This window comes from Schistocerca piceifrons, chromosome X (assembly GCF_021461385.2).
Source record: "Schistocerca piceifrons isolate TAMUIC-IGC-003096 chromosome X, iqSchPice1.1, whole genome shotgun sequence".
NCBI classification, from domain to species: domain Eukaryota; kingdom Metazoa; phylum Arthropoda; class Insecta; order Orthoptera; family Acrididae; genus Schistocerca; species Schistocerca piceifrons.
In genome coordinates this window covers 87,961,412-87,988,177 of record NC_060149.1, presented here as the reverse complement: position 1 = coordinate 87,988,177, position 26,766 = coordinate 87,961,412, and positions in this window count along the sequence as shown.

Below are 26,766 nucleotides of genomic sequence, written 5' to 3'. Positions count from 1 at the left end.
AACAGATATTGCAATGGAACTTCCGTATGACAAAGTTCTAGATAACGTATGGACAAGTTTGCAGGATTCAGAGTTGCAAAGAATCCATTTGTGTACCAAGTAAGACTTACATAACATTGCAGCAAGCTATAACCTCTCCTATACGTCGGTCAGTCATCAAAATGATGCAATCGGTGTCGAAGCTTGGGTAAAAGAAATAAACGAAAGTGAGAATCCGTGTGTGTTATTCTATAAACCACAAGACTCGACTAGTGAACATCAAGAACTGAGGAGTGAAGATTTCGTATTGGTGATAATGAACAGAGCACAACGCGAAATGTTATCAAAATATGGAGAAGACTGTATCTGTATTGATGGAACCCATGGGCTTAACGGGTACGATTTCGAAGTGACCACTCTCTTAGTACTGGATGATCTCAGGCAAGGATTCCCATGTGCTTTTCTAATGTGTAACAGGAATAATGTCGATGTTTTAAGTATATTTTTACAGTACGTAAAATCACAGGTTGGACCAATTTACGCCAATGTATTCATGTCTGATTTGGCAGAGTCATACAGTAATGCATGGAACAGGACAATGGGTGCTCCTAAGATTAGACTCTATTGTACCTAGCATGTGGACAGAGCATGGAAAACTAATATCAAGCGGAAAATTGCAGATCTGGATAAAAGAAATCAGGTGTACCGGGTCATTAAATCAGTGTCAATGTTGAGAAATGTAAGTATGTTTCAGGAATCACTGCAAAAAACACTGCAGAAGCTCAGTAGTGACCCTGACACATCAGAATTTGCTTCATACTTCAAGACACACAATGAGGGAAATGTGGAGTGTTGGGCCTACTGTCACAGAATGTATGCTGGTCTCAATACCAACATGCATGTAGAGAGTATGCATAGGACGTTAAAGGAGATACATGGTAATGCAAGGCAGATAAAACCACTGGACAAAGGCATGTCTACACTAATGTCCCTAGTTACAGCCAAGATGTTTGACTGGCTTATAGCAGATGTAAAAGGGAAGATTACAAGCAAAGTTCAAGACATTTGTAATAAGCACAAAACTAGTTTGTTAATGGACAAGGACCTCATCACTGAGGTAGATGGTGGTTGGGAAGTGCCATCCACATCATCTTCAGAGGTGTACATTGTTAAAGATAACACAGACGTCTGTGAGCACAAATTAAAATGTAGTGATTGCAATGTGTGCATACATAAGTATTACTGTACATGTATGGATTACTGTATTAGATGCAATATATGTAAGCACGTTCACACTGTTTGCCATGACAGTGTCTGTGTAAATCCCTTGCAAAGTCCAGAGGTACTGGGTACTGATGATGATGTTGAAGCCACCAGTGAGAGAGAAGCAATATTAGCCGAAGTAATCACAATATCTGTTTCAAAAACACTGAAATCATTGTTCGAAGGGAGGCAGAAGCTTATTTCAGTGTTTTCTAATATTATCAGCTGAATGATAGAGGCTGCACTGTAGTTAGCTAAAAAAAACTGTTATCCTTAAAGGCAAATGTAGGAGCTGTTCGAGCCCAAAACGATTATTTCAGACAAACAGATAAGGGCCACAAAAGAAAACTTATGCCACAGAGGAGGCTGTTTCCTACCAAGAAGAAAACAGCATGTAATATTTCTCTGGCTGTTCCTAATGCTGAAGAAAGCTGTGAAATACTAAAATCACTTCTGAATGAGGGTATGTATCAGTTTTCAAATTATTGAGTAGTTATGTTTACGTGTTGAACGTTGGTAGAGTAAAATGTAAGTCATGGTTAATATACGAATTTATGTTCAGTACCCGTCAGTTTTGTGTGAATTTATATATGTATATTGATACCTTTCTATTCTATTTTACTGTCTGCAATATATTATAAAATTTATTTACAGGCCTGGACATGAATCACATTGTTGCTGTGCAACATGGTTATGCCATACCAAATGTGCAACAGAGCACAACAGGTAACACTTCAACGGACCCATTATTCCAAATGTATCTCATGCTGCTCTAATGTTCTCATATCAACTAAAGATGGCAGATTAAGTAATATTTACAATGTTGCCATTCAGTAGCAATGTAGTGTGTTTGGATTCGGATTTAAAAGTTACTGGCAGTGGAGTATATGCTACCTTTTAGACCTATCAATTTTGTCAGAATAATAACACAAAAATTATTTGCAGGGCTTGACACCCACAATGAGGTCCATGTTGTGGTACAACCACACACTGTCATGGCAGTCAGCTGTTCATCATGGTGCATCAGATGTGTGTAAAATAAATCTAATGGAGATTACATAATCTGAGTATAATGAAATCTGAACTTATATATGTGTACTGATACCTTTATATTCTATTTTACTATGTCTGCACTACAATATAAAATTTATTTACGGGTTTGGACATGAACCACATTGTTGCTGTGCAGCATGGTTACATCATATCAAATGTGCCTCACAGCACAGGTAACACCTGATGGGACCCATGATATCAAATGTCTGTGGTACTGCTCCAATGACCTTATATTCATCATCAATGACAGATTATGTTATAGTTAGAATGTTGCTATCAGGTAGCAGTGTAGTGTGGCTATATTCTGATTTAAAGTTTTCTTGCAATCCAGATTACACCCCCTCAACAGCAGAATGGGAGACGGTCTCAGTTTGCAATACGTGCAACACGAGGAAAAAGGAACTCCATCCCTTGAAGCTGAGTGAGCAGCACATCAGGTATTTAACATTGTGTGTGTGTGTGTGTGTGTGTGTGTGTGTGTGTGTGTGTGTGTGTGTGTGTGTTTTAATTAAGTAATCCTATTTGTTAAAGTAATAGTGTTTCATCTGATGACTGCCTGTCTAATATGTGAAGATACCCTAATGCAAACTTTCTAATTTACTCACATTAGGCCTACACAGTTACTAAAGTGGTAGTTGTGGAGCTGGCAGAATAGTAGTTGTAATTATATTCATTCTAAACTGTAGAACTTCAATGCAGTGTTTGCTTGCAGTCTGGATTATGCCATCTCAGGGACCAGTAAGGGAGCTCCCAAACATTTGGAGCTTGGCACTGACGTCAAGTCAGGCCCCTTAGGCTGCCTCAAGAGCAGAGGACCTGAGATCCCCAACATCTAGAGTTCAGAAGATGAGGATCGGGATCCACTCAGCCCTACCTGGCCGCCAGAAGGAGAGTGGAAAGAACCTTGGAATTCCACACTTCAGAGGAGGCGATCCGGATCCATTCAGCTTCATCAAGATTAGTGAATGGCAAGTCGGGTATGTAATGGTATTGCAGTTAATAGGGCACAATATAAAGATGTTTTGATACTGGTTTTCAGTACAGTATGTCATCAACTATTATGTAAATTGTTGTTATTTGAAAGCAATGTGACATATCTGAATTCTGATTAAATGCTTACTTACAGTCCGGACTATGCCATCTTGAGGACTAATGAGGGAAGTCCCAAGCATTTGGAGCTCGGCACTGATGATGAGTCAGGCCCCTCAGACTGTCTCAAGAGTGGAGGACTTTATATCCCAAACATCTGGACTTCAGGAGGTCAGGATTGTGATCCACTCAGCCTCATCAGGCCTAGTGAATGGCAAGTCAGGTGTGTAACGGTATTTCAGTTAATACGGCACAATATAAGTATTTTTTGATACTGGCTTTCAACCCAGTATAACATTAATCATTATTCGCACTTTTGTTATTTGATAGCAAAATGGCATGCCTGAATTCTAATTATATCTTTATTTATAGTCCAGAGCGTGATGCTCTGAAAGCAGATGGGAAGGACTTGAGATGTCTCCACCATTTGGAGTTCAGGATAGCATTCCACCCTGTCCTCTACAGCTGCCTCAGGATCAGATTTGAGAGGAACTGCTATATCTGATCCCAGAACTAAAGGCCACTCAGCATCTTCAGGATGGCTCGAGTGTGCGGCGGTCAAGGCATCTATAATAAGTAGAATTAGAGACTGAAATGCTGTTGGCATGGCCGGGTCACCACAGTAGTGCTTGAAGTAAGTAACAATAATTAATGTAGTAATACGCCAGATGACAGTGCTCTTATCAAATTCCTGTAATTTCCTCTATAAAACATAAAAAGTCATAACAAGTAAACATCTGTTAAACTGATACATTCCACATAATTATAGCATCATATTCATGATCTGTGGAACAAATATTAATATAATATGTAATCTAATCTGATGTGAATTTTATTTTCAGGTCCTGTCATCAAGAACTGGATTTCTACGTCATCAGTAACACCCAGAGAAATACTACATGCTGTTTTCTTCTTGGTAGAAAACAGCCTCCTCTGTGGCATAAGCTTTCTTTTATGGCCCTTATCTGTTTGTCTGAAATAACCGTTTTGAGCTCGAACAGCTCTCACATTTGCCTTTAAGAATAACACACTTTTTTAGCTAACTGCAGTTCAGCCTCTATCATTCAGCTGAGAATATTGGAAAACACTGAAATAAGCTTCTGCCTCCCTTCGAACAATGATTTTAGTGTTTTTGAAACAGATATTGTGATTACTTCGGCTAATATTGCTTCTCTCTCACTGGTGGCTTCAACATCATCATCAGTACCCAGTACCTCTGGACTTTGCAAGGGATTTTCACAGACACTGTCATGGCAAACAGGGTGAACGTGCTTACATATATTGAATCTAATACAGTAATCCATACATGTACAGTAATACTTATGTATGCACACGTTGCAATCACTACATTTTGATTCATGCTCACAGATGTCTGTGTTATCTTTAACAATGTACACCTCTGAAGATGATGTGGATGGCACTTCCCAACCACCATCTTCCTCAGTGATGAGGTCCTTGTCCATTAACAAACTAGTTTTGTGATTATTACAAATGTCTTGAACTTTGCTTGTAATCTTCCCTTTTACATTTGCTATAAGCCAGTCAAACATCTTGGCTGTAACTAGGGACATTAGTGTAGATATGCCTTTGTCCAGTGGTTTTATCTGCCATGCATTACCATGTATCTCCTTTAACGTCCTATGCATACTCTCTACATGCATGTTGGTATTGAGACCAGCATACATTCTGTGACAGTAGGCCCAACACTCCACATTTCCCTCATAGTGTGTCTTGAAGTATGAAGCAAATTCTGATGTGTCAGGGTCACTACTGAGCTTCTGCAGTGTTTTTTGCAGTGATTCCTGAAACATACTTACATTTCTCAACATTGACACTGATTTAATGACCCGGTACACCTGATTTCTTTTATCCAGATCTGCAATTTTCCGCTTGATATTAGTTTTCCATGCTCTGTCCACATGCCAGGTACAATAGAGTCTAATCTTAGGAGCACCCATTGTCCTGTTCCATGCATTACTGTATGACTCTGCCAAATCAGACATGAATACATTGGCGTAAATTGGTCCAACCTGTGATTTTACGTACTGTAAAAATATACTTAAAACATCGACATTATTCCTGTTACACATTAGAAAAGCACATGGGAATCCTTGCCTGAGATCATCCAGTACTAAGAGAGTGGTCACTTCGAAATCGTACCCGTTAAGCCCATGGGTTCCATCAATACAGATACAGTCTTCTCCATATTTTGATAACATTTCGCGTTGTGCTCTGTTCATTATCACCAATACGAAATCTTCACTCCTCAGTTTTTGATGTTCACTAGTCGAGTCTTGTGGTTTATAGAATAACACACACGGATTCTCACTTTCGTTTATTTCTTTTACCCAAGCTTCGACACCGATTGCATCATTTTGATGTATGGCCGACTTGTAGGAGAGGTTATAGCTTGCTGCAATGTTATGTAAGTCTTACTTGGTACACAAATGGATTCTTTGCAACTCTGAATCCTGCAAACTTGTCCATACGTTATCTAGAACTTTGTCATACGGAAGTTCCATTGCAATATCTGTTGCTAAGGTTTCCCGCTCTTTTTGACTCAGCGGCAGGTTCCTCAAATCTTATTTGTGACCAGCGTGGGATGACACAAAATGTACTTTGTATGTTCCACCTTTGCGTACAGTTACTTTCATCTATGCAGGGCACTTTCCATTCATTTTGTTGCTGCCTGTCAATTTAAGATGTCTTGTGCCTTTACCGTTGGAGATAAAGTTATCTGACCGATGGCAACCATAATAAGGTGTAGAGCTAGTAGACCCATGCGTCTTAATAAACTTTGAATGTGTCGTGCGTTCAGTGTCTTCATTCCACTGTAAAAACTCATCTTCATTTGAGAACTGCAAATCTTCAGAATTAACTTGAATCTTATGAGCAGTTTGTAAATGATCTATCCAACTCCGTTTTGAACTACTTTCAAATGGGCACGATGTACACTTCCTGCAAAACCATGAATATTTCGTTGGTGGTGATAGAAATTACTTTTAAGAGAAAAAATTTTGTCTCACACGTAGCACTGATAAGAAGCTACAGGCGCTTCAGCGGCAACAGCAAGCGTCTGTTAATGGTTTTTTTCCAAACATCCTGACTGAGATTCTTTCTGTAATTATACTCGTTCCCACACACTTCGCATTTAAAAGCACTCATTTTTGCAGCACAAACACAACACTGTGGATTCAATCAGTAGAAAGAAAAAAGACGCAAAAAACTAAAGTACCACGCACTCACAAAGGAACCACTGCGAACGAAAGCACGAAAATACTACGCGCCCTCTGCACTCACAGTTCTTTTGAGCATTTCAGTTACCAGACAGTGGCCTAAAACAGGCTATACTGCGCATGCGCATCTTCGATGACTTAGGCAGCCCAAATTTGGTGCTTGCTCTGCTCATACTTCCTGCAAAACCATGAATATTTCGTTGGTGGCGATACAAATTACTTTTAAGAGAAAAAATTTTGTCTCACACGTAGCACTGATAAGAAGCTACAGGCACTTTAGTGGCAACAGCAAGCTCCTCTTGATGGTTTTTTGCAAACATGCTGACTGAGATTCTTTCCGTAATTATACTCGTTCCTACACATTTTGCATTTAAAAGCACTCGTTTGACTTACCACCATTAATTGCTGGTTTAATTCAAATACATGGAGCAAATAATTGTAGACATGTGTGTAAGTGGTACTCTGAGATGAACAGATGGGAATTTGTGTCTGCCTTTCTGACAACTTCAACTTAAATGATGGTAACATCATCATTGTGCAAGATTTCTTGTAGCATAATTCGCACAATGAATGTGTCCTCTGAAACATTTTGATGTAATATAACACAGCTTTTTGAAATATTTTGGTATTTGCCCTATCACTGCAGAAGTTGTGTTCTAATGCATGACTATTGACATAAACATAAGAACGTCCCAATTGGACACTGCTGATAGATTCTCATGATGTTTTCCGTATGCTTACTATTGCTCTTGTAACCTACACAAGCATGTTTTTAAAATGTTTGAAAAAGAAAAATCAAAATTGCTGGAGATGAAGAAAAGTAGGTACTTTCAACTCTTTAAGATTTATGTCTGTTATTTATAGTAATGTAAGACTGTTCATTCACTGTCATCATGGTTGAAGCAGGATTTTTTAAGTGCCCAAGGTAATTATATTTTTTGTATGTCCACTTGTAATACGTTTCTGTAATGCTTTATTATTCATGGCATTTCATTTTGTACTAATATATCTGCAATTAAATGATTGGTTGTATATTGTCAGAGCACTCAGTAAGCTTTTATTTTGTACAAGGTACAATGTATGTATCATGTTATAATTTCATTGTACTGTTGGTACTGTATGTATGGAATTATTTAATAAAGTTCTAAATTGTACAACTTTTAAATGTTAATATGGTGTACTATCCAAATAAACAATTGAAACTGTGGCATGTAGTATAGCACAGATTGTGTATTCAAATATAGTTATCTGAATATTCAAATATAGTTTGCTACATCATTTGTATGACCAGTGGGAGAATTTTCACATTTGCGAAGTGAAAGGAATTCATTTGTGACCTTTCAAATTTATTTAATGAATAACTGTTGACATTACTGCACTCTCAAAGATAATGGTATCCTCTTGGAACATCAGATTTTGAGTCCCAGGCTAAATGCATCTTGTTCCCCACATTTGGTTTACTCTGTTGTTAGTAATTTGTAGAAAGTTAATGATTCAACAAAATTATATCACTGAACAATTTTCATTTTCATTATTGCATTGCATGTCCTACATAATTAAATGCTATTCACTGTGCTGTGGTGTCAATAAAATCTAGCCATCCTAAATATGTTATGTAACGTAAATGTGTTATGTAACGTAAATGTACTGAAGGTGAAAAGAAACTGATCCTCTGAAGCAAACATCACAGGTGGTTTACAATTTTATCCCCAACACCTCACTCCATATCTCTCTACATTTAACAGAAAATCAGGCCCTAGGCTGTGAGTAAGAATTCTTCACTATCATATCAATCAATAAAGGTCTTCCTGGAAGGTCTTGGAGAGAGCCACTGGTTTGTTTGGAAAGAATAAAGGTCTTCCTGGACGGTCTTGGAGAGAGCCACTGGTTTGTTTGGAAAGATATGGAAAGAAGTAGTAGATTATAAAAGTTTGACGACTGGCTCAATTGGCAAGAGAGCTACTCTACAAAAACTGGTGCGGTATCTGGATTCAGATTCAGGCTGGTTCAGAAATTTCATGTTTCATTAATAAGACACCATTACTCTCATTATCTTCCAGTTCCTTGGAATATATTTCTGATCAGTTTCTTGGTTTTTTCAATGAAATCAAAGTGCTGCCACCATGTGCCACAGTAGTGCTGCTTGCTTGAATTGAGAACTGGTAACACCTAATATCATGCCAAACACATGCCGTATTGAAAAATTTGGATATTTTAATAACATGGTACATTGAACCAGAATGGAGTCTGGTCCCTTTTTTTCTCGCCAGGGTATATCACCTGTACAAGATTCTTCTCTATGTTCTGTGTGTTTACTCATAATGCTGGGGTTCTTGTTATGATCTCTATGTCCAATAGCCAAGATGGTGACTGCATAAAGATGCAATTAATGAAACTTGTACTTCTGTGCAGAACACTTTTAAAATAAAAATAATAGGTCTCACACTACAGATAATTGATAATATTTGAAGTCTCATGGTGATATGCAAAACTGGATGATTGACTGATCTGGCCTTGCAACACTAATCAACACTAATCAAAACGGCCTTGCTGTGCTGGTACTCCAAACAGCTGAAAGCAAGAGGAAACTACAGCCGTAATTTTTCCCGAGGGCAGCAGCCTTACTGTATGATTAAATGATGATGGTGTCCTCTTGGGTAAAATATTCCGGAGGTAAAATAGTCCTCCATTCGGATCTCCGGGCGGGTTCTACTCAGGAGGACATCGTTATCAGGAGAAAGAAAACTGGTGTTCTAAGGATCGGAGCGTGGGATGTCAGATCCCTTAATCGGGCAGGTAGGTTAGAAAGTTTAAAAAGGGAAATAAATAGGTTAAAGTTAGATTCAGTGGGAATTAGTGAAGTTCGGTGGCAGGAGCAACAAGACTTTTGGTCAGGTGAATACAGGGTTACAAATACAAAATCAAATAGGGGTAATGCAGGAGTAGGTTTAATAATGAATAAAAAAATAGGAGTGCGGGTAAGCTACTACAAACAGCATAGTGAACGCATTATTGTGGCCAAGATAGACACGAAGCCCACGTCTACTAAAGTAGTACAAATTTATATGCCAACTAGCTCTGCAGATGATGAAGAAATTGATGAAATGTATGATGAGATAAAAGGAATTATTCAGGTAGTGAAGGGAGACAAAAATTTAATAGCCATGGGTGACTGGAATTTGACAGTAGGAAAAGGAAGAGAAGGAAACATAGTAGGTGAATATGGATTGGGGCTAAGAAATGAAAGAGGAAGCCGCCTGGTAGAATTTTGCACAGAGCATAACTTAATCATAGCTAACACTTGCTTCAAGAATCATGAAAGAAGGTTGTATACATGGAAGAACCCTGGAGATACTAAAAGGTTTCAGATAGATTATATAATGGTAAGACAGAGATTTAGGAACCAGGTTTTAAATTGTAAGACATTTCTAGGGGCAGATGTGGACTCTGACCACAATCTACTGATTATGAACTGTAGATTAAAACTGAAGAAACTGCAAAAAGGTATGAATTTAAGGAGATGGGACTTGGATAAACTGAAAGAACCAGAGGTTGTACAGAGTTTCAGGGAGAGCATAAGGGAACAATTGACAGGAATGGGGGTAAGAAATACAGTAGAAGAAGAATGGGTAGCTTTGAGGAATGAAATAGTGAAGGCAGCAAGGATCAAGTAGGTATAGAGACGAGGGCCAGTAGAAATCCTTGTGTAACAGAAGAGATATTTAATTTAATTGATGAAAGGAGAAAATACAAAAATGCAGTAAGTGAAGCAGGCAAAAAGGAATACAAACGTCTCAAAAATGAGATCGACAGGAAGTGCAGAATGGCTAAGCAGGGATGGCTAGAGGACAAATGTAAGGATGTAGAGGCTTATCTCAAGAGGGGTAAGATAGATACTGCCTACAGGAAAATTAAAGAGATCTTTGGAGAAAAGAGAACCACTTGCATGAATATCAAGAGCTCAGACGGAAACCCAGTTCTAAGCAAAGAAGGGAAAGCAGATAGGTGGAGGGAGTATATAGAGGGTCTGTACAGGGGCGATGTTATTGAGGACAATATCATGGAAATGGAAGAGTATGTAGATGAAGATGAAATGGGAGATACGACACTGTGTGAAGAGTATGACAGAGCACTGAAAGACCTGAGTCGAAACAAGGCCCTGGGAGTAGACAACATTCCATTAGAACTACAGACAGCCTTGGGAGATCCAGTACTGACAAGAAACTACCATCTGGTGAGCAAGATGTATGAGACAGGCGAAATTCCCTCAGACTTCAAGAAGAATATAATAATCCCAATCCCAAAGAAAGAAGGTGTTGACAGATGTGGAAATTACCGAACTATCAGTTTAATAAGTCACAGCTGCAAAATACTAACGCGAATTCTTTAGAGACGAATGAAAAAACTGGTAGAAGCCGACCTTGGGGAAGATCAGTTGGGATTCCATAGAGATGTTGGAACACGTGAGGCAATACTGACCCTATGACTTATCTTAGAAGAAAGCTTAAGGAAAGGCAAACCTACATTTCTAGCATTTGTAGACTTAGAGAAAGCTTTTGACAATGTTGATTGGAGTACTCTCTTTCAAATTCTGAAGGTGGCAGGGGTAAAATACAGGGAGCGAAAGGCTATTTACAATTTGTACAGAAACCAGATGGCAGTTATAAGAGTCAAGGGACGTGAAAGGGAAGCAGTGGTTGGGAAGGGAGTGAGACAGGGTTGTAGCCTCTCCCTGATGCTACTTAATCTGTATATTGAGCAAGCAGTAAAGGAAACAAAAGAAAAGTTCGGAGTAGGTATTAAAATCCGTGGAGAAGAAATAAAAACTTTGAGGTTCGTCAATGACATTGTAATTCTGTCAGAAACAGCAAAGGACTTGGAAGAGCAGTTGAACGGAATGGGCAGTGTCTTGAAAGGAGGGTATAAGATGAACATCAACAAAATCAAAACAAGGATAATGGAATGTAGTCGAATTAAGTTGGGTGATGCTGAGGGAATTAGATTAGGAAATGAGACACTGAAAGTAGTAAAGGAGTTTTGCTATTTAGGGAGCAAAATAACTGATGATGGTTGAAGTAGAGAGGATATAAAATGTAGACTGGCAATGGCAAGGAAAGCATTTCTGAAGAAGAGAAATTTGGTAACATTGAGTATTGATTTAAGTGTTAGGAAGTCGTTTCTGAAAGTATTTGTATGGAGTGTAGCCATGTATGAAAGTGAAACGTGGACGATAAATAGTTTAGACAAGAAGAGAATAGAAGCTTTCGAGATGTGGTGCTACAGAAGACTGCTGAAGATTATATGGGTAGATCACATAACTAATGAGGAGGTATTGAATAGAATTGGGGAGAAGAGGAGTTTGTGGCACAACTTGACTAGAAGAAGGGATCGGTTGGTAGGACATGTTCTGAGGCATCAAGGGATCACCAATTTAGTACTGGAGGGCAGCGTGGAGGGTAAAAATCATAGAGGGAGACCAAGAGATGAATACACTAAGCAGATCCAGAAGGATGTAGGTTGCAGTAGGTACTGGGAGATGAAGAAGCTTGCACAGGACAGAGTAGCATGGAGAGCTGCATCAAACCAGTCTCAGGACTGAAGACCACAACAACAACAACATCATTCTACATCATTACAAAATGTCATATTTGTAATCTATGGAACAAGTTTTTATGTATGTAAGTATAATAGAGATGGTATAGTAATACTATTTTACAAAATAAAACAGTAATATGTAATACTTATGTATGGTTAGTTTTCACCCACCCCAACACGTGGTTGGGGGTTTTGGATTAAAAAAAAAAGTTCAGAGAAACGGAATTTAAACAACAACATTGAGTCATTAGATAAACTCTTGTTAAAAAGGGGAAAATAATTAAAAATATAACAGAATGATTTTGCTGCTTAGTAAATGTGAAATATATTTGGCCAACCCCAGCCACCCTCTGAACACACCAAAATCTCCCATGAAAGAAAATGACAGAGGGTCTGTAAGACAAACTTAATGAGATAATCTGACACAAACAAGAGTAGTGTCACTGAGTAATCACCAGACTAATGTGGATTATCCACCATCTTTAGAAAAACACTAAAACAATTCTGTTAATCATTTTAAAAGTTGTAAAACAAAAATCAAAATGTAGTAACAAATATTTGCAAAAGTTGACCTGTTGAAGGAACTCATAAATTCTGCTTAATCTCTCTAATTATTTTCCTCACATGAGTGTGTGCATAGACAGCCTACTGCTCCTGGTTACGGAATGGCAGATATCATTCCTCCAAGTCAGTAGACGTTTCCATGCTAATCCAAGTTCGTGGGGATGAATGTGTGAGTAGCTTTGTGGAACATGGAAACAATGAAATGCTTTCATAATGCTGAAAGACAGCCATCTGGCTGGCTACTGCCCAGTTAGCCTTTTGGGCATTCCCTCTGTCAGGTCTACTTTATCTGATGTATGGGTTCAGTTGGGGAAGTAGTCACATACACAAAGGTTGTTAGCCACTTCCTAATGTGCAGTTTCTGTCAGGATGAGCAAGCAGGGTGAGAATAGATCTATGGTAGTAGTGCTGAAGCGGGTAGTATACATTGCATACGATAGAATGATATCTTCAGTCTGTGTGAAACCCTCATTTTCTCAAACCCTCAGCCAGGTGCCACTCCACTCAAACTACGCTGTATGCATAAAAATCTTCTAGCAGGAGAATTATCTGTGAGAACTGAGCAATAACCTCTTAGAGGATCTCACTGTCAAGGATCATGTGGTGGAAGACACTGTGACATTAAATAGGCATGAACCATGACAGCAATTGCCTATGCTGATGTGATTAAGGGTGCAGTAAAGGCTGATACGTGTCATTAACAAAAACAGCCAGCCCACATTTTGCTCTGTAATTGGTAATGTTTTCTCTTCAGTGGAGGCTATTGTCTCCCATCACAGGAGTGTCAATAGGTTCAAAAATGTTTCTTGCAAACAGAGACACAATGGTCTTTCCAGCACTATGAGCTTCATTTCCTCTATGTGAATGCTGTAACCCATTACATGGGTGCAATTTTATCTACTTTGTTTCTTCTACCCTCCTATTGTGACAGTGGGCAACTGATCAGTGGGGTAGGACAAGCAGGACTTGCAGACACAGATGTGGAAGCATCGGTGTTGTGTGGTTTGAGGAGTATTTGGCTTTTGGGTAGCAAGCCTACCACTAGAATTTGACATTGAAACATTTTCTTCCATAGTCTTCCAGTTGCCATGACCACTACTCTTATGTCCTTATGGCAAGATCACCTGCAGGTGCAGGGTTTTGATCGTTTTTTGTGAGTTGACTAGTGCATATGTTTCTGTTGATGATGTAGACAGTGGGGAGCTGGCGTGGTAATTATGATGATAAATAATCACTCGCACTCTCAGCACTTGCTACGAATACTTTTATTCTCGGAGCATATACACAATGGATGTAGCATAGACTGCGAACTAAAAAGAATTGATCTGGCAAAGATACAGTTCCTCTCGCTGCAGTATAGGGCAGCAATATTATTGGGGGGTAGAGTCAGTGGTTCTACATCCCCACACTGTCTTCACTGCTGTAACAGCACAGGCCACAAATGCTGTGATTTGGTGGACTACAATTACTCTCTGAGTCCATTGAATGTGATTACTTTCATTATTTTTACTTATTACATTCTTTCTCTGCTTGGAAAATAGGGTAATCATTTCTCCAATCTGAGAGTTATCTGAAGTAGTCAATGTACACCAATGGGGTACATGCTGCCTGCTTCATGTGTGCCTCAACATATTTGCTGTAAGATGTCTTACCCTTGTAGGTCATTACCATAAGATCCAACTAGTGATATTTAAAACATCACATGGTACTGGTGATGAATGCCCTAACCACTGGACACATTACTACCTGTGTTTACATACTGTGGTAAGTAGGAATGCTAAATCATAATAAATGTAACAGTTTTTCCAGGTCTTTATTGTTCCTACTAGTGACTTGTTCTGCATCCATGATCCATTGATAAGCTGCTTCATATTTTAAAATCATGTCCATGAGGTCTCTACATGTTACCCTTTCTACTATTTGGAGAATAGAAGCCAGCCTCACTGTTTCCTTTTCTATAAATAGTATGTCATTAAACAGGCCCATTATTAACTTATATTGTCAAAATTCAAACAACGGAAACTCTAGGCAAGAATATTAATAATGTAGGAAAAGACACATTGGTACTTACCATAAAGTTTACATGTTAAGTTGCAGACAGACACAATTAAAAGACACTTAAACATAAACTTTCAGCCAAAGCCTTCATCAGAAAAAGAGAAACACATCATTCACTCACACAAGCAAGCACACCTCACGCACACATGACTGCCACCTCCAGCAGCTCAGCCAAAATGGGGGAGTTGGGGAAACCTTCTCAGAAGATCCCTCCCATCTCCCATCATCAAAACCATATCATTAGATACTTGAACCCTGATAGTTTCATCACAGCTTTCAGGATAGTTATTTAAGAACTCTGACTCATTATGACTCTTTTTCATGGAACTGAGGTACTTAATGGCTCAGGAGGACTTTTCAATATCTACTGTTATCCATTTGTTTTGTGAGATTTTGATATGATGTCTTTTCAAAATTCAATTTAAAAATGTTGAGAATTTAGAGATTTTCACATTTATACCAGTTTCTCCATATAATTCATCTCAACTTTGGTTTGCTTGTTATTTTGGAATATCTTCTATTTTTGTTTCTGCTAGATGTCTTTTGCAAGCTTGCAGTTTCGGGATTTTCCCATGGCAGATTTTACTGTTGTTCTTTGCCAGAAATGGTCTGACAGCCAAAGATATTTTTCAGCTACATCACACTTTTCCCTGTCCATGTTTGTGGCCACATTGTCAATCACCAATGGAGCCACTGCAGTAATATTTATTACACTATTGACCAACAGGGACATGCCAAAACTCTGAAGAATGTTGATGAGGGTTCTAGTTGTTTTGTTTTGATATTTGTGTTTATGTCTCCACAGAGAGGTTTGTTTACTTTTCTGTCGGAGACTTTTAGAACTTCTGTTAATGGTGCAGATGTACAGATGTATATCAGAATTAGCTGGTACAAGTCTCAATGTGATTAAAGCAATATTTTGGTTAGAATCCAAGTTTTTAAGAAAAATTAAACGTGCTAAATATTGGACTTAGAAATTTGAAAATTTGTATGACGCTTCAGTTCAACATAAAAATAATAACTACCTGACCCCATGAAGCTACATCTAATAGTTTTCGAATAATTTACTGAAAAGTAAATTTGGAACAAAAATGTCCTTATTTATAGTAGATTAAGTATATGTTATATTAATGCTAAAAGGTTTTGGTTACAGCACATGAGGAAACCTATTAAATAATACAGCTATAACAAGTTTTAGGACCTTGATGTTAATAACAACCAATACAAGGTCTCTTAAAGTTGTAGTTCAGAGGTCATATTCTACTGACAGTTCTGGTATAAAATTTCTAGAAAGCAAAGTTTTAATGCAGGCTTCTTCTTTGATTTTTACCAACTTAGCTACATGCATGCAAAAATTATGAAGATTCTAAATTGATTCATAACATTGTTATTAAATATTGTGTGTCTAAGAAAGCGGCTGTTCAGAGACTTCTACCGTGTGCATAGGGCAGATGACAGCAGGTGTTCCCTTGGCTGTCCACTGCGCCACATATATAAATAAAGCCTAAGTGGAAAGACTAGGCTTCACTTCACAACCAGCCACCGTACGATCCACATCAGTCAAACGCCGAAGTGCGCGCTGCCTCAGATGATGTCAGGGACAGGCTGTTACAAAACGCTTATTTTCATAATAATAGATGGTGAACTCACAAGGACTGTACACTGTCCTGGATCACTTAGATTTCTCAAAAGTAATGGTCAGTGTGCTGCTCGTAATGTTAACTAATCTGTGTGGCAAGTGGTGACAATTATTTTCCACTTTTGTGGTGAGCATTTATTTTGTTCAAATATTCGTGTACTCAACTTTTGTAGCAAGATTTTATAATTCATTTTCTAAATACTATTCGTTAACTACATCTTTACCACTAAATTCAATATAACTATTTGTTAATTTAAAAAAATTACTTCATTCACAGCGAAATTGTCTAATTAATTTCTTTTAATTTTTAGAACCAATTCTTTCTTATTTTGATTTCCAGTGATTCCAATGTTGGTTTAATTTTTTCTAAATCTTTAGATTAAGTAACTCATATTTTATTTTTCCTAGTACCTTATTTCCAAAACTATCGATTTATTACATTCAAAATATCAGGGCAATAATAACCATCTGACAGTAGCCTTAACACAAATGTACACCAGCTGATGGCTGAAGATGATAAATACGGCGGATTGGCAGTTGAAGCAATGAAGTAGAAGTTACGTGATTAAATTACAAGATGAAGTGATTTCTACGCGACTGCATCCTACAAGTAAGCTTCGCTTTATGGCGTTTTTCGATATAAGCTGAATCTGATTGGCTGAGCTCTGAATCTTAAAAGTTCTAACAATCACAATTCTCCTTAGAGAGCTTCCGTCCCCTTCTCTGGGCTACGTTTCATTTGATTAACCAACGATCTCCGTTCTACTATTCTCCACTAAAAAGTCGTTCCTCGCTATTCCTGTCTCGCTTTTCTTCAAATGAGGCAGCTCCTCTCCAGCACTGTTGTGCTCTCTGTCTATCTGGAAAAAGTTTGATGAAGCAATATTCAGAGTTGTTATGTACATAAACAATGTTTTTTGAAAGACCTACGCGTTCGTCGGCATCTCACGCTTTTCAGAAGCCTAAACAGGGGTTACCATTCCATCTGCAAGATACGGATCTCTGGTGACCATCCCAAAAGTTGACTTCCTATGTTTGGTGGACAATAGCACACCTTGGTATAAATTCTTCCTCACTCCATTTAGTTAAATTATTGCATAGGTGGTCACTACAGAACGTCTAAACTGTTCTCTATCAGCATGGCAGCGCTCTGGGGTGTCTCATTGGAGCGTGTGGGCCAACTGAAGCAATGACCGCCTACCCCCACTGGTCTCCTCAGAAAGACGCAGCACTGTGTGTAACTGCTCGGCGCTTGGCTCGGCACCTGTGTCGACCAGTATGCGGCCAAAACATTTCACTTATTTTCAGCTACCATGCAAATCTGTTTTAGATTACGTACTATCTTGTAGAAGACACCATTTTAAAGCACAGAGCATCCTGTGTGATGTTGTCTGAGTTAGGGAATTTTTTTTAGTCATGACTAGAATGAGAGGTAATTTCACATTTCGACATCACCCACAGGATGACAACCGCCTCCCACACACAGAAGAATGGCCTCAGATAGCGCATTAATAAGACTCTGACAGATGTATGTAGGTGTCAAACAGTGAGAGTGGGATTCATAAGACGCTGGCAGATATGTCCTCGATGTTTTTAGATGTCAAACAGTGAGAGTGGGACACAATGCTACTCGTCATGACATTCACATGCAACACAGCGAAAGATAACAGTACAGACTTCACCTCATTCTTGCTGCTTCGTGGTCGTGATGCCAAAACGACAATGGATACAATGTTTCCATTTGAACCACACGACACTCAGGATGACTACATCAACATCTCATGTCACGACCATAGAAGCAAGACAGCTAACATGCATATGGGCTGTGGGTGGCCAGGAGAAGGACCAAAAGCGTTAGAACACCAAACACCAATTAGTGAGATAGAGCCTGGAACAGTTGGTTTGAATGTTTTCTCCTGTGAGGAAAGTAGAACTATCGGAAAGTTACTAAAGCGCTACTTTGTTACTTGCTGAATGTCACATATGTCTTCATGAAGAAGACAAAGTGCAGGGACATCATCCATGTCATCCATATGAAGCCCCACTACAGTCCAGAGGTGCAGATCACGATGGGAATGTCAAGGAAACTGAAGACCCACTCAACATTCATGAAGCTGATGAATCTTCAGCCGAGTGGGCTACCTTCCATAGTCATCAGTGAGAAGAGAATGTAACAACATGACAACAATGTGAGGATCTGCCAGTCCAACGATACAGAGGATCACTGGCAAAATCTAGATCCAAGGCGCTGTAGTCGGGTCCAATGAGAATTTCTGAAACAGTGGGTCTCTGTTTCTCTAGGAGAGGTAGCAATACCAGGAGCTATGGCATACCCAGTTCACTTAGCATTGCTTGTTGGCGAGCTGCTGGTCGACAGTTCAGATGCAACCATCAGCAACTCTTTGTAATTTAGTATATATCATTTCTGGAAGGTTCTTGAAATCTTATGTTTGTAATGTTTCTATATTCTGGAATATTTTATGTTTCCATAAATACCAGCAATCCAGAACATCCAACATTTGCCTAAATATCTGCATTCTCTGTCCAAGAATTCAATTTTGTTCTAGCTGTACTTCTGCGTCAGTAATAAACGTCCCTTCAGCCCTAAATATTGTAATCCAATGATGAATCTGCATTCGGATTCGGACTTGATTGTGGTTGTCATGTTATACATACGTAGGTGAGTTATTTGCCTGCCTAGACTTGGTAGGAGATGAATCTATGTATGTGGCTGAACACTAGTGGACCCAGCAGCCAGGGTGTGATGTGGCCAAAGCGCCATTGCTGAGCCAGATGCGGAGACTGTGCTGGAACATTGGCCAGAATTGGTGGAGTCGAGAATAGTCTGAAATAAGGTTACTTACAGCTCTTAAAAATTTCGTAGTAAATCACATTTAAATAGTAGATCAAACCTGAATACCTCTCTGATATTAGAAAAATTAGGCGCATCAATGAACCAATAATATTTCAATATCTTAAGAATTACAGAAGTTAATATTTTACAGTGACTAAACATTTTCACAGTGAGCCTTTGAATTAACAACTTTTAAATGTTTCATGCGATTCCAACAACCGATATCTCAGTTGATATCACTGACCTACAGGTATCATCCATAAAAGCTATTCATTTGTATCTATTTTATTTTTGGATTTATTATGTATACGTATCTTTTTCATTATGAAAATATCTGTCGGAACATTGTATTCTCCACACTAACGCAGTAGCTGAATGCAGCATGAATACTTCATGTCTTTTCAAGCTTGTGTCACCATTTAGGCAGTCTGCTATTATTTTCACAAAATCGTTATTTAAATGTTGATTGCAGTTGGTATTAGAAGCCATAGTAATTTAGAAGTGGACAATTGTATGTGTTATCTGGTACCATCACTGAAATGAAATCCAAAAGATGCTTCTATCAGAAATACATAAGTAATTGTTTAAACAACATTTAACGACACTTTGTTGTCATTTAATGCGAGCTCACTGGCGAGAGAATGCCAGCTTATCTATTTATGAACAAAGCTCTAGTAATATTTCAGTGTGCCCAAACGTTTATAACATTTTTAACATTGTTGTAATATATTCGTTTAATTAAGATAGTGGTCAAGTTAATTCAGAACCATGTCTGCACAAGATCACAATGATGTATTGTGGAGTGGATAGCATTCAACTAATGGAGAAGCAGACAGTGGCCAATGCTGCGTAAGTCAAGTGCAGACAGACACTTTTTGAGAGATGTGCTCTAGGAATCGATTCTATACACGTTCACGGGCATTCTGGAAGAACGGAGACCTCTCTATGGTGATGTGGGTTATTCGATCGTGTAGGTAATTGATTCTGGGCGATGAATGGCTGCTACAATACTCTAACTTTTGAAGGGACACACATGAAGTCCGTATTTGCTCCAGCGCAGAACTTTAACTTTTTACGATCGCATTACGGAATTGAGAATAGACGGAGTATGAGCTCCTACTCATTATCTCACGTGTTTTAATTTGTAAATCATCAGGCTGAACACTGAACTATTTAGAGCTGGCGAATATTTCGTGTATTGTGATCACGAGAATTGTCTTAATTTTCGAGTCTTGAATGATTGTTTACTTTAGGGATTCTGCTAGAATTCTTGTAACACTCTGAAAACAATTTCAGTGCATTTAACAAGATTATTTCTGTTCGTACTATACTTATTTATTGTAGGACCACTTTCCGTTTATTAAGGCTTTGATTTTATCTATAAACATCGTAAAACATAAATCTCTGTCGTCTACATTAATTATAGACGTTAGAATAGAACCTTTTTTATTAATTATTAATTTATCTTTACTTAACATCTTTCGTTTTTGAGTCACCAGTCGTCTGATTGGTTTGATTGGTCCCGCCACGAATTCCTCTCCTGGGCCAAACTCATCTTCTCAGAATAGCACTTGTAACACACATCCTCAGCTATTTGCAGGACGTATTCCAATCCCTGTCTTACTCTTCAGTGTTTGCCCTCTACAGTTCCCTCTAGTTCCATGGAATGTATTCCCTGATATCTTAACAGATGTCCTATCATTCTTTTCCATCTCCTTGTCAGCGTTTTCCACATATTCCTTTCCCCTCCGATTCTGCGCAAAACCTCCTTATTCCGTACCTCATCTGTCCACCTAATTTTCAACATTCGTCCGTAGTACCACATCTCAAATGCTTCGATTCTCTTCTGTTCCTGTTCAATATTTCACTACCATACAATTCTGTGCTCCAAACATACATTCTCAGAAACTTCTTCCCCAAATTAAGGCTTATGTTTGACACTAGTAGACTTTTCTTGACCAGGAATGCCCTTTTTGCCAGTACTATTGTGCTTGCGATGTCTTCCTTGCTCCGTCTGTAATTGGTTATTTTGCTGCCTAGGTGGTGTAATTCCTTAACTTCATCTACTTCGTGAGCATCAATCCTGATGTTAAGTTTCTCGCTGTTCTCATTTCTGCAACTTTTCATTACTTTCGTCTTTCTACGTTTTACTCTCAGTCCATATTCTGTACTCATTAGATTGTTCATTCCATTCAACAGATCGTGTAATTCTTCTTCGCTTTCACTCAGGTTAGCAGTTTCATCAGCGAATCTTATCATTGGTACCCTTTCACCTTGAATTTTAATTCCACTCGTGAATCTTTCTTTTATTTCCATCATTGCTTCTTCGATGTACAGATTGAACAGTAGTTGTGAAAGACTACACTCTTTTTAATCCGACCACTTCGACCATGGTCATCCACTTTTATTATTCCCTCTTGGTTCTTGTACATATTGTATATTACCTGTCACTCCTTATATCTTACTCCAATTTTTCCTCAGCGTTCCAGGTCAACAAATCATATGAATGTGTCTTGATTTTTCTTTAGTCTTGCTTACATTATCAACCGTAACATCAGAATTGCTTCTCTGGTGTCTTTACCTTTCCTAAATCCAAACTTATTGTCATCTAACACATCCTCAATTTTCTTTCCCATTCTTCTGTATATTATACTTGTCAGCAACTTGTATGCATGAGCTGTGAAGATTACTGTGCGATAATTCTCGCACTTGTGAGCTCTTGTAGTCTTCGGAATTGTGTGGATGATATTTTTCCAAGTCAGATGGCACATCACCATCTTCATACATTCTACACACCAACATTAATAGTCGTTTTGTTGCCACTTCCACCAACGATTTTAGAAAGTCTGAATGAGTGTTATCTATCGCTTCTGCCTTATTTGTTCTTAAGTCCTCCAAAGCTCCCTAAAATTCTGATTCTAATACTAGATCCCATTTCTCCTCTAAATCGACTCCTATTTCTTTTTCTATCACTTCAGATAAATCCTCCCCTTCATAGAGGCCTTCAATGTACTTTTTCCACCTATCCGCTCTCTCCTCTGCATTTAACACTGGAATTCCCGTGACACACTTAATGTTACCACTCTTGTTTTTAATTTCACCGAAGGATGTTTTGTCTTTCCTATATACCGAGTCAGTTCTTCCAACAATCATTTCCTTTTCGATTCCTTCACATTTTTCATGCAGCCATTTCGTTTTAGCTTCTATATGCGCCTCCTGTTTATTTCATTCCTCAGCGACTTGTATTTCTGTATTCCTGGATTTCCCTGACTATTTTTGTACTTGCTTCTTTCATCAATCAACTGATGTATTTCTTCTGTTACCCATGGTTTCTTCGCATTTACCTTCCTTGTAATTATGTTTTTTTTTTAAAAAAAACTTCTATGCCTGCCATTTTTAGCGATGTCCATTCCTCTTCACTATACTGCCTACTGAGCTATTCCTTCTTGCTGTATCTATAGCCTTAGAGAACTTCTAACGTATCTCGTCATTCCTTGCAAGGGAGCCTCCCCATCGCATCCCCCCTCAGATTTAGTTATAAGTTGGCACAGTGGATAGGCCTTGAAAAACTGAACACAAATCAATGGAGAAAACAGGAAGAAGTTGTGTGGAACTATGAAAAAAATAAGCAAAATATACAAACTGAGTAGTCCATGCGCAAGATAGGCAACATCAAGGACAGTAAGAGCTTAGGAGCGCCGTGGTCCCGTGGTTAGCGTGAGCAGCCACAGATTAGGGGATTCTTGGTTCAAGTCTTTGCTCGACTGAAAAGTTTTATTTCCTTATTTTCTCAAAGTTATGATCTGTCCGTAACGTGTATCCACAGAACATGTGACCTGTAATTGAAAAGTGTCCTGATGATCTCTCCAGTGGCAAAAGATTCCGTAGTAGTCACCCATTCGGATCTCCGGGAGGTGACTGCCAAGGGGGAGGTGACCATGATAAAAATATTGGATAACCAACGAAAGGATAACGTTCTAAGAGTTAGGACGTGGAATGTCAGATGCTTGAACGTGGTAGAGAACCTAGAAAATCTGAAAAGAGAAATGTAAAGGCTCAATCTGGATGTAGGAGGGGTCGGTAAGGTGAAATGGAAAGAAGACAAGGATTTCTGGTCAGGTGAGTATAGGGTAATACCAACAGCAGCAGAAAATGATACAATGGGAGTAGGATTCGTTGTGAATAGGAAGGTAGGGCAGAGAGCGTGTTACTGCGAGCAGTTCAGTCATGGAGCTCCATGAGTTCAGTGATAGGGTTGTTGTTATCAGAATCGACAGCAAACCAACATCGACAACGATAATACACGTACACATGCCGACGTCACAAGATGAAAATGAAGAGATACAGAAAGTATAGGAGGATAATGAAAGAGTAATACAGTACGTAAAGGGAGATGAAAATCTGATAGTCACAGGGGATTGGAATGTAGTTGTAGGGGAAGGAGTAGAAGAAACAGTTACAGGAGAATATGGGCTTGGGGAAATGAATGAGAGAGGAGAAAGACTAATTGAGTTCTGCAATAATTTTCAGCTAGTAATTGCGAATACTCTGTTCAAGAATCAACAAGAGCAGGGGGTACACTTAGAAAAGGCCGGGTGATATGGGAAGATATCTGTTAGATTGCATCGTGGTCAGACAGAGATTCCGAAATCAGATACTGGATTGTAAGGCGTACCCAGGAGCAGATATAGACTCAGATCACAATGTAGCAGTGATTAAGAGTAAGCTGAAGTTTAAGAGATTAGTCAGGAAGAATCAGTACGCAAAGAAGTGGGATACGGAAGTACTAACAAGGGAACCTCCCCATCGCACCCCCCTCAGGTTTAGTTATAAGTTGGCACAGTGGATAGGCTTTGAAAAACTGAACACAGATCAATCGAGAAAACAGGAAGAAGTTGTATGGAACTATGAAAAAACTAAGCAAAATATACAAACTGAGTAGTCCGTGTGCAAGATAAGCTACATCAAGGATAGTGAGTGCTAAGGAGCGCCGTGGTCCCGTGTTTAGTGTGAGCAGTTACGGAACGAGAAGTCCTTGCTTCAAATCTTCCCTCGAGTGAAAAGTTTAATAATTTTTTATTTTCAGACAATTATTATCTGTCCGTCCGTCCGTCCGATGCGAGGTAAGTGCGCCGTAGTATGGGGACGCTACACCTCAACAAACATCGAAACACACGACGTCAGCCGACTACAGCGCACGGAAGAGACTGTATTCCTGCTAACGAGGCTCCCTGGCTGGCAGTTGACTGTTCGCTACTTTGGACGAGAGTGCATTAAATACGTGAGATGTATTCCGTGGGCAATATGAATCCAGCAAAACAAAGACACTAAACCTAAAGACGTTACCCCTAATTCGCAATTCTAGCCAATGCAGACAGTATCTGACTGCTAGATCACATCTACAGAGTATTATTTGCAGCGAGTTAGCAGCTGGGCATGAAAGCAGACATGCGCGGCTCTACCCTACGATATTATCAAGCTATTCTTTTTAAACAGACCCGTGCATAGCCCAGTTACCTAAGGTACTAGCAACATTAGGTACACTCGCAGTTAGTTTGTTCGTATAGAATGCTCGTCAGAGAGCAACTACTCAAGAGCAACTACTCAGCAGAATATCTGTTAGGTAACATCACATGGATTCGACGTGACAATACTGTACAAATTTCTTAGCCAGAGAACTCAGTTTCTTACATTCCTCTTTAAGTCTCTTTAACTTCCTCTTTAACTTCATTAGTTTGTTTATGGCGCTTTGGACACTTTTTGCGTGTTACTTGTAGAATGTGAAATAATACCTCATTATTATTTCTTACTAAGCCTTGGTTGGACAGTGGGGTAGTAATTTCCATTGTCGAGCTTAGTACTGGACTTCCTAATTCGTTACCTGTACTAACATTAACGTTCACTACATTAACGAGAAACATAAGCAACATAAAGTGAGTTATACGTTTTTACCCCATCTCAATGTAAAACGACTAGTCGCCAGTAAGGTATAATTTTTATAAATATTCTGAAATCAGTATTATTGTGCTTTACCAGAAGCAAAGAATATTATAAAGTCAACTTTGGTGTACATAAATTCACGTTGACCAACAGATCCATTTCATTAGTGACACAAAAAAGAAATTTTCAGTGCAATAAAATGTTCTTGCATCAGTCTGAAACAATTTAATAATTATATAATTGTACATTATTATTAAACTAAATGTCCTAACTGGTTCTGTGACACCTCACAGCAACCTATACTGTTAGCACAGACAGGATCGGATCCAAGCTTCAATTCCTGGGTGTCACAAACTGTTCATGACTTAGGATGATTTTCAAATTGTTTTACCATCGACATCTCTTTTGAAGAGAAAAGATGGGAGAGGGTGGGGGGGGGATGAATGTAACGTCTTTTTATGTGCAGGTTACGTATATTGTGGATTCTCTGTTCTCACCATCTTCCCGCCCCGTCTCCATGAGCAAATATACGGGGTGTTCAAAAGAAACGAGCCGGAGGCATAATTCCAGAAACCAGTAACATGAAGTATTGACCCTGGCTGTTGAGACGCTTTTCCCACTGTCACACAACGCAGAGAATGGCTGTCTCATCAAATTCCCAGGGCTGCGATGTTAACCAGTTCTGCACGTACAGCTGGACGTCGTCGTCCTAGGTGAATCGTTTACCCTCAGAGCCTTTTTAAGGGGACAAAAAATGTCGTAAACACAGGAAGAGAGGTCCAGACTGTATAGAGGGTGGCCCGGCGAAGCTCCCATTTGAATTTCTGCAGGAGTGCCGCGACTGTGTTGGCCGCATGAGGCTTTGCATCGTCGTGGAGCAGAATGACCCCATGGGTGAGATTGCCTGGTCGTTTTGATTTGATCGCTTGGCGAAGGGTGGTCAAGGTTTGTGAGTAATGCTGGGCATATACTGTTGTCCCGTGCTGCAGGAAGTGAGTCAGAAGCCGGCCATCTTGGTCAAAGAAGAACGTCAGCATAGAGTCAAACGATTTACCTCGGATGACGACGTCCAGCTGTAAGTGCGGAACTGGTTAACATCGCAGCCCCAGGAATTTTATGAGACAGCTATTCACCACCTTATGTCACATTGGTACAAGTGTCTCAACAGCCACGGTTGATACTTCTAACATACAGGTAATAGTTTCTGTAATTATGCCTCTGGCTCGTTTCTTTTTGAACGCCCCTTATATAACTTGCCATGATTACACAAGATTGTGGTAGTAATTAAAATAACAACAGAATATATCAAATACTTTATTACATTAAAATGCAGTTCACAGGAAAAACTCAAGCTGGCTCTTCTTAATCTTTCCAAATTTAATAATAGCTGCATCAATAGCAGTATCGCAGTAGATATGCAGTAAAGCTATACCAGTGAGTCATTCTTGCCCCATGGTTGTTCTAAGCCAAGTCTTGCGGCGACGAAGGGTTGAGGA